Source organism: Hyperoodon ampullatus, assembly GCF_949752795.1.
Source record: "Hyperoodon ampullatus genome assembly, chromosome: 19".
In the NCBI taxonomy this organism is placed as follows: domain Eukaryota; kingdom Metazoa; phylum Chordata; class Mammalia; order Artiodactyla; family Ziphiidae; genus Hyperoodon; species Hyperoodon ampullatus.
Window position 1 is genome coordinate 1,466,752 of NC_136932.1, and position 13,542 is coordinate 1,480,293.

A 13,542-nucleotide genomic window follows, 5' to 3' on the forward strand; every position below is an offset into this window, starting at 1 on the left:
TCTTATTTGCCCACTTATTCCCTTTGTGAGTCAGAGGAGAGATTCCTCAACATATTCTTTGGCTAATGGTTTACCTGTTACATCATTTACTGAAACTCCAATCCCGAATTTTATCTTCCTGGACATGCCGGACATGCCGATCTTCATGCCTCTATGCCTTTGCATGTGCTGTTACCTCTGCTTGGAGTGTCTTTACCCCACTTTGTTAGATAAACTGTTTCTTTTAAAGTCAGCTGAAAGAGCTTCTCTTTTTTTAAAACATATTCAGTTGCTTATTCCTCTACGTTTCTATTGCCCCTTATACTTGCTTCCATTGTAGTACTTAGCATGTTATGTTGATAACTGTTTACTGTGTTTCTTTGGTGGCTATCATGAAGTAAGTGCTTGGACTGGTTGGGTGGATAAAAAATTTTTAGTTAATATGTTATTTAAGTTAAGAGTAAACCTTATGAATGTCATTACCTAGTAGTTTGTAATAAATATCTTTGTACTACCTCACTGCCTATTCTGTATTTCTACCGGCATCTGGAGAACAGTCACTGTAAATAAGTGTGTGGTTTTATTTAATTGTGACAACAATTTTTCTTTGATGAGAAAGTGACAGAATGGGCTATGTTCCTATTTTTATATTATCTCAGTTTGTGTGTTAAGTTGAAAATACAGGAGTAGAAAGCGGACATGTTTTTCGAAGTAAGTTAAGAAGACTTTAAGAGTCAGACGTGTTTGTAGTCTGCAAAATTACAAAGAGGTTCAACAGTACTCACATGTGCTAACTAGCCCACTTAGGGTCTCTGAGCGTAGAAGAGAAGTAGAAAGGCTTGTTGGAGAACTTTCTACGTAGTGTAATCCATACCAGCTATTGCCTGATTATTTTCACTATAGTATGAGAAGGTTAGGAACAGAAAAAAACAGTTCTCATTACCTCCCTTATGCTCTACCTCTAACCCACACCCAGGAAAAAGGACTCCTATTAGGACCAGGAATCTAAACCTTTTTCTGCTAACAGTCTTACTTTAGCAGCTGATTAAATTTCATGGCACCTTCTCTATTTCTATTCCAATTTCCTTTTTCTTAAATTTTTATGTTTCTCACTTTCACGTTATTGCGAAGTGCCATATAGAACCAGGTCATCTTCTGAAGTTTTTTGTACTTATTATCAGTATTGTGTTTTTGAGTTACCCTACCCTATAGCAACGTCTGTTCCCAAGGTTATCTTTGTTTTCAGGGATATTTTACAAAACAGTGGCTAAAAACTAGCCTGTTTGTCAGATATGTCTCTTGGATGACAATTTAGATAATTTCAATCATTTGTTACTTTTTCTTGATTACTCTTTGAAGGCTGTTAAGAAGTGTTTATCAGGACTTCCCTGGTGGTCCAGTGGTGAAGAATCTGCCTTCTGGTGCCGGGGACGCGGGTTCGATCCCTGGTCGGGGAACTAAGATCCCACATGCTGCGGGGCAACTGGGCCTGCACTCCACAACTACTGAGCCCGAGTGCCACAAACTACAGAGCCCACACGCCACAACTAGAGAAGAAAACCCGTGTGCCACAACTAGAGAGAAGCCCTCGCGCTGCAATGAAGAGCCCTCGCGCTGCAACTAAAACATCCCGCCCTGCGTGCTGCAACGAAGACCTGTTGCAGCCAAAAATAAAATTGAATAAATAAAATAAATAAATATTTTTTTAAAAAAGAAGTGTTTATCCTACCAGGCTTTCAGTGCCCTGCGTGATCTATTAACATACCTTATCAGAACTGAGGCATATTTATTTTTGTTGTGCAATAGTGATTAGCATTTTAAATGAAGGCGGCAGCTTTACATTTCCAAACAAGATTTAATACACATTTAAAATTGGGATTTTCTGGAGTTCCCTGGTGGTCTAGTGGTTAGGATTCGGCACTTTCATTGCCGTGGCCCGGGTTCATTCCCTGGTCGGGGAACTGAGATCCTGCAAGCCGCGTGGTGCAGCCCACCTCCTCCTAATAAACAAACAAACAAAATGGGATTTTTCAAGAGAGAAATTTAAAAACTTATTTTTGAAAATCAGTCAACATTTATAATTTTTATAAATGGGGAAAATCATTCTTGATTTCTTATAGAGCTTGAAGATGCACTGAAATTGAATGAATAGTTTGCTTCGTATATATTTTTTAATACTTTGTAATTCTTCACATTTATTTATTTATTTTTGGCTGCGAGGGTCTTCGTTGCAGCACGCGGGCTTAGTTGCCCCGAGGCATGTGGGACCCGACCAGGGATCGAACCCGCGTCCCCTGCATTGGAAGGCAGATTCTTAACCACTGGACCACCAGGGAATTCCCTGCTTTGTATATTTATTTTCTTGGGGAAAGGTCTATATTCATAAGATTCTCAAAGCAGTTCATGATTCCAAAAAGCTTAAGATCCACTGTTTAGAATAAGAAAGGAAAAAACATACATACCCTTGAGAGAAACAGTTCATTTTGAAGTCTCTAAGTTTATCTGTTTTAATTTGCTTGAAGGAGAGGCCTGGGATTATGTATTTGCTTTGGAATATTTTCATTATTTCCAGTCATTTCCTGTGAAGGGAAACTGCAGAAACAAGAGATTTCCATTTGAAGATAACCCTGCCGGTCCAAAAAACGGTCACATCATTTTGGGGGAAAAAAAAAACCTCTCTTTTTTTTGCCCTGTTTACTTAAGGTGATATTTACTTTAAGTAATAAAATGTGAAAAAAGTGGAAGCTTGAACCATCTGGGTGTAGGTCGGCCTGAAGAGTAAGCATATAATAGTGACTGCTAAATAGTTGTGGATTATTCATGCCCTTATGCAGCCAAACTGGGTCGCTAAGAAATGAAGCTGTGTGTCTGTGCCAATATTTCTTCTATCATTCAGAAAGGAGTTCTGAAAAGGCGGGATAGTGGTAAAGTTGGATTTTTTACTAGCTTTATGGAGAAATAATTGACATATGGTGTAAGTTTAAAGTGTACAATGTAATGATTTGATAAAGGTATATGTTGCAAAATGATTACCACAAAAAGTTAGTTAACACATTGCCATCACTTCACATACTTTTTTTTGTGTGTGGTGAGAACTTAAAAAAAATCTATTCTTAGCAACCTTCAAATATACAGTACAGTCGTTTTTTTTGTTTGTTTTGTTTTTTTTGTGGTATGCGGGCCTCTCACTGTTGTGGCCTCTCCCGTTGTGGAGCACAGGCTCCGGATGCACAGGCTCAGCGGCCATGGCTCATGGGCCCAGCCACTCCGCGGCATGCGGGATCCTCCCGGACCAGGGCATGAACCCGTGTCCCCTGCATCGGCAGGCGGACTCTCAACCACTGTGCCACCAGGGAAGCCCCCCAATACAGTAGTATTTTTAACTGTAGTAACCATGCTGTACATTATATCACCAGAACTTTAAGTGGAAGTTTGTACCCTTTGATCACCTTCACCCATATCCCCTACCTCCACTCCCTGCCCCTGGCAACCACCAATCTGTTAGGGGTAAAAGTTTTGTTAGGAGTTTAATAGCACAGCATTTTAGGTGTTACTTGGTAAACATCTGCTGTATGTTCTTTAAAACAACATTTTATCCATAGCACACAAGCCTGAAATAAGACTTTCTGGTTATTTGCCCAGATATGGCAGTTCCGTTAGCCAAGGGAGCATCATTTTCAAAGCAGGCCAAAAAATAATTACATTTTCTTATTAACTCTTAGTCTTTGCTTCTGTCCCCAGGTAAAATGTTGAAATAACTTACTCAGACTTCATCAGCAACATCCTGTTACATAATGCTGCTTTACTGTTCAATGTAACCTTTGTTATCGTCTGCCTGCATTCAATTTGTAGCCAGTGAACACCCTTGGAAGGCAGGGATAGTATGATACTCACAGTCATATTCCATGTGCCTGGCACATAGTAAGTAGTTTAAGTAAGTAGTCGTTTCTTTATTTCTCTTTTTTTCCCTCTGCACCACGTGGCATACAAGATCTTAGTTCTCTGACCAGGGATCGAACCCGCGCCCCCTACAGTGGTAGCGTGGAGTCTTAACCATGGGCCGCCAGGGAATCCCACCCCTCCCCCTTTTAAAGTAGTCATTTCTTGAGTAAATGAATGATTTGTCAAGTTTACCTTTTTTTCTTACATTTACTATAACCTTTACTCCTTCTTTATGTAATCATTTTTAGATTAATATTCTACAAAAAATAAACAATGACAAATATGGAATATTTTCACAGAAAAGTAGAGGGCAGGGGTGCTAAATGTGGGGTTTGTGGAAGGGCTTAAAGGGTCTCTGAGCCTCTGAGAAAAATAGGTAGAATTTGGGTTGGGTGAGGGCATTTCTTCTGGGGAAACATGGTTCATGGATATATCAAATTCCCAAATCAGTCTATGGAGCTCCAAATGATTAAGATGTGTTTCAGATGTTGGAGGTTTCAAGCTTCAAAGATAAGGAAAATCTTGGCTAATAAAATGAGAAAATAAAATAGTTCTTGAGGGAAAGTAGCTGAATATATTAGGATGCTTTCAGTTTCTTGTGATAGAAACCAACTCAAGCTTATATAAAATAGAATTTATTTTTCTTTTCTTTCTTTTTTTTTTTTTTGGCGGTACGCGGGCCTCTCACTGTTGTGGCCTCTCCCGTTACAGAGCACAGGCTCCGGACGCGCAGGCCCAGCGGCCATGGCTCACAGGCCCAGCCGCTCCGCGGCATGTGGGATCCTCCCAGACCAGGGCACGAACCTGTGTCCCCTGCATCGGCAGGGGGGACTCTCAACCATTGCGCCACCAGGGAAGCCCAAAATAGAATTTATTGGTTTATGTCACTGAAGAAATAAAACAGTTGGGAAATGCCAGCCTCAGGAAATATTGAATCTAGGAACTCAAATAGTATCTTTAATTAGGTTTTTTCCCCCCTTGTTGTTTTCCTTTAACATTGGCTTTGTTTTCAGACATGCTCTTTCCACCTGTTGAAAAGGATGTCCCTCTGCAGCTTAAGCCTGCTAGATTCTTAAGAGTTTGGGATTCCAGAGGAAGAGAGGTAGTATTCTTCCTAAAAACTGGCAAATGTCCCAGAGAGGACTCTGATCAATCTGGTTCAGGTCATATGCCCACCCGTAGGGAGATGGAGTCCTCACGAATCGAATTGCATGGACTGAATAGATTTTGCATGAGGAGGAACTGAGGAGAAGTTCCTCAAAGGAAGACAGCGTGTACAAGACAAAAAACAGTGTCCACTACAGTGATTGAAAAGTTTCAGGACAGATAAAGTAGGTAATAGACAGCAAATTTCATATTAAAACTAGAGTGTATTTAGTGATATCTAAGTTTATTTGTGAATTATACAGTTTTCTCTATGGGTTTTAGTTTTTTTTTACTGTGAAAGTTTTTTCATTTATGTATTCATTCATTTGTTTAACAAATATTTGAGCACCTGCCATGTGCCATCATCATTCTCTGCACTGGGAATAACAACAGCAAGCAAGAGAAATCCCTGCCCTCATGGAACCTACATTCTAGCGAGGCAAGGCTGATAATAAATAAGATAAATTCCCAAAATATATAGTATGTTAGATGAGGATAAGTGCAATAGAGAAAAAAAAGCAGGAAGGAGAGTAGGGAGTGGGTATTGCAGTTTTAAATATGATGGGCACAAAAAGTCTTAGTAAGAAGCTGACATTTGAACAAAGATGTTAAGGAGGTGAGGATGAGCAAGCCACTTGGATATCTGGGGGAAGAGTAGTAGAAGATGATGTCAAAGAAGTAAGAGGATGATCGATTGTATTCATCCTGGGGGTCTCTGGTAAGGACTTCGGGAGAATGCAAGCAATCAGAGGATTTCAAGCAGAGGAGTACACGGATCTGATGTTTTAAAAGGGTCACCCTAACTACTGTATGGAAAATGCATTGTAGAGGTACAAGGGTGGAAGTAAGGAGGCCAGTTAGGAGGCTATTGCTACTGCACTAATCCAGGCAATAGATAATGGTGGCACAGACCAGGATGGTGATGGAGATGATGAAAAGTGGTCAGATCTGAAGGTAGATTTGCTGTTGAATTGGATATCACGTATTAGAGAAAGAGTAGAATTTTGGGCCTGAGCAACTGACCACAGTAACTTAATGAGCTAGGTAAGACCAGGAGGAGCAGGCTTTGACATGTTAAGTTGAAGGTTCTTATTAGACATTCAGATGGAGTTGTCCAGAAGGCAACTGGACGTTACAAATCTGAAATTCAGGTCTGGGCTAGAGGCTGGGCTAGAAATTTGGAGGTTGTCAGCATTCATTTAGTATTTAAAGTTTTGAAACTGGATGAGGTCACAGGGAATAAGAATAAACAATGAAGAGAAAGAGTTGTCCAGGGACTGAGCTTGCCAGTGTTAAGGTGGGGACAAGAGGAAGAACAAAGACCAAGAAGGAGCAGCCAGCAAAGTGGAAGGAAAACAAGGAAAAAACCCAACTGGGAGAAAAAAAAGTTTTAAGGAGGAGTGAGTGATCGGTTGTCAATTGATGCAGATAAAACTATTTAAAAAACAAGATGAAGACTAAGATTTATTGATAATCTCTCCATGATGAGAATGATTTTAGTAAATTAAATTTGGTGGAGATATTTCTAGCACATGGTTTAGGTAATTTAGAAGACTGTTCATTAATCAAATAATCGTTTAAATATATTTATTGATATTCCATCCTTTAGTTTTCTCTTTTACATATTATATACAAAATTATGTAAAAAATTATGTATTGAACTCAGATGAATATGTAAGTATACTAGTTAAGTTAAAGGATTTATATGTTTGGAGTAGGTATATGTATTTTTTTTAACACAGTAATTCCACTTTTTTTAAAATTTAATTTATTTTTTTATATAGCAGGTTCTTATTAGTCATCCATTTTATACACCTCAGTGTATACATGTCAATCCCAGTCTCCCAATTCATCACACCACCCCCCCACCCCCCCGCTGCTTTCCCCGCTTGGTGTCCATACTTTTGTTCTCTATATCTGTGTCTCTATTTCTGCCCTGCAAACCGGTTCATCTGTACCATTTTTCTAGGTTCCACATATATGTGTTAATATACGATATTTGTTTTTCTCTTTCTGACTTACTTCACTCTGTATGACAGTCTCTAGATCCATCCATGTCTCAACAAATGACCCAATTTCGTTCCTTTTTATGGCTGAGTAATATTCCATTGCATATATGTACCACATCTTCTTTATCCATTCGTCTGTCGATGGCATTTAGGTTGCTTCCATGACCTGGCTATTGTAAATAGCGCAGCAATGAACATTGGGGTGCATGTGTCTTTTTGAATTATGGTTTTCTCTGGGTATATGCCCAGTAGTGGAATTGCTGGGTCATATGGTAATTCTATTTTTAGTTTTTTAAGGAACCTCCATACTGTTCTCCATAGTGGCTGTACCAATTTACATTCCCACCAACAGTGCAGCAGGGTTCCCTTTTCTCCACACCCTCTCCAGCATTTGTTGTTTGTAGATTTTCTGATGATGCCCATTCTAACTGGTGTGAGGTGATAACCTCATTGTAGTTTTGATTTGCATTTCTCTAATTATTAGTGATGTTGAGCAGCTTTTCATGTGCTTCTTGGCCATCTGTATGTCCTCTTTGGAGAAATGTCTCTTTAGGTCTTCTGCCCATTTTTTGATTGGTTTGTTTGTTTTTTTAATATTGAGCTGCATGAGCTCTTTGTATATTTTGGAGATTAATCCTTTGTCCGTTGATTCGTTTGCAAATATTTTCTCTCATTCTGAGGGTTGTCTTTTCATCTTGTTTGTAGTTTCCTTTGCTTTGCAAAAGCTTGTAAGTTTCATTAGGTCCCATTTGTTTATTTATTTATTTATTTTTTCGGTACATGGGCCTCTCACTGTTGTGGCCTCTCCCGTTGCAGAGCACAGGCTCCGGACGCGCAGGCTCAGCGGCCATGGCTCATGGGCCTAGCCGCTCCGCAGCATGTGGACTCTTCCCAGACCAGGGCACGAACCCGTGTCCCCTGCATCGGCAGGCGGACTCTCAACCACAGTGCCACCAGGGAAGCCCCCATTTGTTTATTTTATTTTATTTTATTTTATTTTATTTTATTTATTTATTTTTTGCCGTACGCGGGCCTCTCACTGCTGTGGCCTCTCCCGTTGCGGAGCACAGGCTCTGGACGCGCAGGCTCAGCGGCCATGGCTCACGGGCCCAGCCTCTCCGCGGCATGTGGGATTTTCCCAGACCGGGGCATGAACCCGTGTCCCCTGCATTGGCAGACGGACCCTCAACCACTGCGCCACCAGGGAAGCCCCATTTGTTTATTTTTGTTTTTATTTCCATTACTCTAGGAGGTGGGTCAAAAAGGATCTTGCTGTGATTTATGTTAGAGTGTTCTTCCTTTGTTTTCCTCTAAGAGTTTTATAGTGTCTGGCCTTACATTTAGGTCTTTAATCCATTTTGAGTTTATTTTTGTGTATGGTGTTAGGGAGTGTTCTAATTTCATTCTTTTACATGTAGCTGTGCAGTTTTCCCAGCACCACTTATTGAAGAGACTGTCTTTTCTCCATTGTATATGCTTGCCTCCTTGTCATAGATTAGTTGACCATAGGTGCATGGGTTTATCTCTGGGCTTTCTATCCTGTTCCATTGATCTATATTTCTGTTTTTGTGTCAGTACCATATTGTCTTGATTGCTGTAGCTTTGTAGTATAGTCTGAAGTCAGGGAGTCTGATTCCTCCAGCTCTGTTTTTCTCCCTCAAGACTGCTTAGGCTATTCGGGGTCTTTCGTGTCTCCCTTCAAACTTTAAGATTTTTTGTTCTAGTTCTGTAAAAAATGCCATTGGTAATTTGATAGGGATTGCATGGAATCTGTAGATTGCTTTTGGTAGTATAGTCATTTTCACAGTATTGATTATTCCAATCTGAGAACATGGTATATCTCTCCATCTGTTGGTATCCTCTTTAATTTCTTTCATCAGTGTCTTATAGTTTTTTGCATACAGGTCTTTTGTCTCCCTAGGTAGGTTTATTCCTAGGTATTTTATTCTTTTTGTTGCAATGGTAAATGGGAGTGTTTCCTTAATTTCTCTTTCAGATTTTTCATCATTAGTGTATAGGAATGCAAGAGATTTCTGTGCATTAATTTGGTATCCTGAAACTACCAAATTCATTGATTAGCTCTAGTAGTTTTCTGGTGGCATCTTTAGGATTCTCTATGTATAGTATCATGTCATCTGTAAGCAGTGACAGTTTTACTTCAAGTTTTCCAACTTGTATTCCTTTTATTTCTTTTTCTTCTCTGAGTGCCATGGCTAAGACTTCCAAAATTATGTTGAATAATAGTGGTGAGAGTGGACATCCTTGTCTTGTTCCTGATCTTAGAGGAAATGCTTTCAGTTTTTCACCATTGAGAATGATGTTTGCTGTGGGTTTGTCGTATATGGCCTTTATTATGTTGAGGTAGGTTCCCTATATGCACACTTTCTGGAGAGTTTTTATCATAAATGGGTGTTGAATTTTGTCGAAAGCTTTTTCTGCATCTATTGAGATGATCATATGGTTTTTATTCTTCAATTTGTTAATATGGTGTATCACATTGATTTGCATATATTGAAGAATCCTTGCATCCCTGGGATAAATCCCACTTGATCATGGTGTATGATCCTTTTAATGTGTTGTTGGATTCTGTTTGCTAGTATTTTGTTGAGAATTTTTGCATCTATATTCACCAGTGATACTGGTCTGTAATTTTCTTTGTTTGTAGTATCTTTGTCTGGTTTTGGTATCAAGGTGATGGTGGCCTCATAGAATGAGTTTGCAAGTTTTCCTTCCTCTGCAATTTTTTGGGAGAGTTTGAGAAGGATGAGTGTTAGCTCTTCTCTAACTGTTTGATAGAATTCACCTGTGAAGCCATCTGGTCCTGGGCTTTTGTTTGTTGGGAGATTTTTAATCACAGTTTCAATTTCAGTACTTGTGATTGGTCTGTTCATATTTTCTGCTTCTTCTTGGTTCAGTCTTGGAAGGTTATACCTTTCTAAAAATTTGTCCATTTCTTCCATTTTGTCCGTTTTATTGGCATAGAGTTGCTTGTAGTAGTCTCTTAGGTTGCTTGTATTTCTGTGGTGTCCGTTGTAACTTCTCCGTTTTCATTTCTAACTTTATTGATTTGAGTCCACTCCCTCTTTTTCTTGATGAGTCTGGCTAATGGTTTATCAAGTTTGTTTATCTTCTCAAAGAACCAGGTTTTAGTTTTATTGATCTTTGCTGTTGTTTTCTTTGTTTCTATTCCATTTATTTCTGCTCTGATCTTTATGATTTCTTTCCTTCTGCTAACTTTGGGTTTTGTTTGTTCTTCTTTCTCTGGTTCCTTTAGATGTAACGTTAGATTGTTTATTTGAGATGTTTCTTGTTTCGTGAGGTAGGCTTGTATAGCTCTAAACTTCCCTCTTAGAACTGCTTTTGCTGCATCCCATAGGTTTTGGATCATCGTGTTTTCATTGTCATTTGTCTCTAGGTATTTTTCGATTTCCTCTTTGATTTCTTCAGTGATCTCTTGGTTATTTAGTAACGTATTGTTTAGCCTCCATGTGTTTGTCCTTTTTATGTTTTCTTCCCTGTAATTCATTTCTAATCTCGTAACGTTGTGGTCAGAAAATCTGCTTGATATGATTTCAATTTTCTTAAATTTACTGAGGCTTGATTTGTGACCCAAGATATGATCTATCCTGGAGAATGTCCCGTGCACACTTGAGAAGAAAGTGTAATCTGCTGTTTTTGGTTGGAATGTCCTATAAATATCAATTAAATATATCTGGTCTGTTGTGTCATTTAAAGCTGTTGTGTTTCCTTATTAATTTTCTGTTTGGATGATCTGTCCAATCGTGTTAGTGAAGTGTTAAAGTCCCCCACTATTATTGTGTTATTGTCGATTTCCTCTTCTAGAGCTGTTAGCAGTTGCCTTATATATTGAGGTGCTCCTATGTTGGGTGCATATATATTTATAATTGTTATATCTTCTTCCTGGATTGATCCCTTGATCATTATGTAGTGTCCTTCCTTGTCTCTTATAACATTTATTTTAAAGTCTATTTTATCTCATATGAGTATTGCTACTCCAGCTTTCTTTTGATTTCTATTTGCATGGAATATCTTTTTCCATCCCCTCAGTTTCAGTCTGAATGTGTCCCTAGGTCTGAAGTGGGTCTCTTGTAGACAGCATATATATGGGTCTTGTTTTTGTATCCATTCAGCCAGCCTGTGTCCTTTGGTTGGAGCATTTAATCCATTCACGTTTAAGGTAATTATCGATATGTGTGTTCCTATGACCATTTTCTTAATTGTTTTGGGTGTGTTTTTGTAGGTCCTTTTCTTCTCTTGTGTTTCCCACTTAGAGAAGTTCCTTTAGCATTTGTTGTAGAGCTGGTTTGGTGGTGCTGAATTCTCTTAAGTTTTGCGTGTCTGTAAAGCTTTTGATTTCTCCATCAAATATGAATGAGATCCTTGCCAGGTAGAGTAATCTTGGTTGTAGGTTCTTCCCTTTCATCACTTTAAATATATCATGCCACTCCCTTCTGGCTTGTAGAGTTTCTGCTGAGAAATCAGCTGTTAACCTTATGGGAGTTCCCTTTATGTTATTTGTCGTTTTTCCCTTGCTGCTTTCATTAATTTTTCTTTGTCTTTAATTTTTGTCAGCTTGATTACTATGTGTCTCGACGTGTTTCTCCTTGGGTTTATCCTGTACGGGTCTCTCTGTACTTCCTGGACTATTTCCTGGGTGACTGTTTCCTTTCCCATGTTAGGCAAGTTTTCGACTATAAGTCTTCAAATATTTTCTTGGGTCCTTTCTCTCTCTCTTCTCCTTCTGGAACCCCTATAATGCGAATATTGTTGCATTTAATGTTGTCCCAGAGGCCTCTTAGGCTGTCTTCATTTCTTTTCGTTCTTTTTTCTTTATTCTGTTCCGCAGCAATGAATTCCACCATTCTGTCTTCCGGGTCACTTATCTGTTCTTCTGCCTCAGTTATTCTGCTATTGATTCCTTCAAGTGTCTTTTTCATTTCATTTATTGTGTTGTTCATCTCTGCTTGTTTGTTCTTTAATTCTTCTAGATCTTTGTTAAACATTTCTTTTTTTTTTTTTTTTTTTTGCGGTACGCGGGCCTCTCATTGTTGTGGCCTCTCCCGCTGCAGAGTACAGGCTCCAGACGTGCAGGCTCAGCAGCCATGGCTCACGGGCCCAGCCGCTCCGCGGCATGTGGGATCCTCCCGGACCGGGGCACGAACCTGTGTCCCCTGCATCGGCAGGCGGACTCTCAACCACTGTGCCACCAGGGAAGCCCCTGTTAAACATTTCTTGCATCTTCTTCATCTTTGCCTTCATTCATTTTCCAAGGTCCTGGATCATCTTCACTATCATTATTCTGAATTCTTTTTCTGGAAGGTTGCCTGTCTCCACTTCATTTAGTTGTTTTTCTGGGGTTTTATCTTGTTCCTTCATCTGGTACATAGCCCTCTGCCTTTTCATCTTGTCTATCTTTCTGTGAATGTGGTTTTTGTTCCACAGGCTGCAGGATTGTAGTTCTTCTTGCTTCTGCTGTCTGCCCTCTAGTGGATGAGGCTATCTAAGAGGCTTGTGCAAGTTTCCTGATGGGAGGGAGTGGTGGTGGGTAGAGCTGGCTGTTGCTTTCATGGGCAGAGCTCAGTAAAACTTTAATAATCCACTTGTTTGCTGATGGGTGGGGCTGGGTTCCCTCCCTGTTGGTTGTTTGGCCTGAGGCGACCCAACACTGGAGCATACCCAGGCTCTTTGGTGGGGCTAAGGGCAGACACTGGGAGGGCTCTCGCCAAGAAGTACTTCCCAGAACTTCTGCTGCCAGTGTCCTTGTCCTTACGGTGACACACAGCCACCCCCTTCCTTGCAGGAGACCCTCCAACACTAGCAGGTAGGTCTGGTTCAGTCTCCTATGGGGTCAATGCTCCTTCCCCTGGGTCCCGACGAGCACACTACTTTGTGCCCTCCAAGAGTGGAGTCTCTGTTTTCCCCAGTCCTGTCGATGTCCTGCAATCAAATCCCTCTAGCCTTCAAAGTCTGATTCTCTAGGAGTTCCTCCTCCCGTTGCTGGACCCCCAGATTGGGAAGCCTGACGTGAGGCTCAGAACCTTCACTCCAGTGGGTGAACTTCTGTGGTGTAAGTGTTCTCCAGTTTGAGTCACCCACCCAGCATTTATGGGATTTGATTTTATTGTGATTTTTGCCCCTCCTACAGTCTCATTGTGGCTTCTCCTTTGTCTTTGGATGTAGGGTATCTTTTTTGGTGAGTTCCAGTGTCTTCCTGTCGATGATTGTTCAGCAGTTAGTTCTGAGTCTGGTGTTCTTGTAAGAGGGAGTGAGAGCACGTCCTTCTACTCTGCCATCTTGAACCAATCTCTATGTATTTTCTTTGGAATGCCTATTATAATGAAGTGGAAACACTTTCATAAATATTATTTTGTCATCTTTTCCCTTCTATATTTGGAGATTTTAAACCTTACTAATTTTATTTTTAATATTTTGTCTGTGCCGTGCA

The 13,542-nt window shown here is 40.0% G+C and overlaps 1 protein-coding gene across 4 annotated transcripts in view; it reads left to right on the plus strand.

The window, feature by feature from the left end:
• Positions 1–13,542, plus strand: part of SPAG9 (sperm associated antigen 9) — a gene marked incomplete at both ends in the record, with an annotated part of 135,406 nt that overhangs the window by 32,661 nt on the left and 89,203 nt on the right. The window lies entirely within an intron of this gene.